Source organism: Chrysochloris asiatica, unplaced genomic scaffold (genome assembly GCF_000296735.1).
Source record: "Chrysochloris asiatica unplaced genomic scaffold, ChrAsi1.0 scaffold00417, whole genome shotgun sequence".
In the NCBI taxonomy this organism is placed as follows: domain Eukaryota; kingdom Metazoa; phylum Chordata; class Mammalia; order Afrosoricida; family Chrysochloridae; genus Chrysochloris; species Chrysochloris asiatica.
Window position 1 is genome coordinate 251509 of NW_006408935.1, and position 550 is coordinate 252058.

Genomic DNA, 550 nt, shown 5'->3' on the forward strand with positions numbered 1-550 from the left:
TTGGTTGGTTGATGATGCATGGAGGGGATTGTAACCATGGCAATGAAATGATATAGGATAGGATGAATGTAAAATAATGTTCTCCCATGTAAACTATCACATAATTCACAATAAAACTTTTTTTTTTTTTTTAAAGTAAGTATCAGTGTCTCTTCTGACATCTATTTTGGTCTTTTCTTTTTTTCCTGTCTTTTAAATGACCTTTTGCTTTCTTCTTCTATGATGTTATTGATGTCATTCAACAACTCTTTGATCTTCGGTCATTAGTGTCTAATGCATCAAATCTGTTCTTGACATCTCTCAACTCAGGTGGGATATATTCAAGGTCATGTTTTGGTTCTTGTGGACTTGTTTTCATTTTCTTCTGCTCAGCTTGAATTTACATATGAGTAAATTAATAGTCTGTTCCACAGACTGCCACTGGACTCTTTTTTAGCTGATGATATTGAACTTCTCCATCATCTCTTTCCACAGATGTAGTCAATTTGATTCCTGTGTATTTCATCTGGTGAGTTCCATGGATATAATCATCTTTTATGTTGTTTTAAAA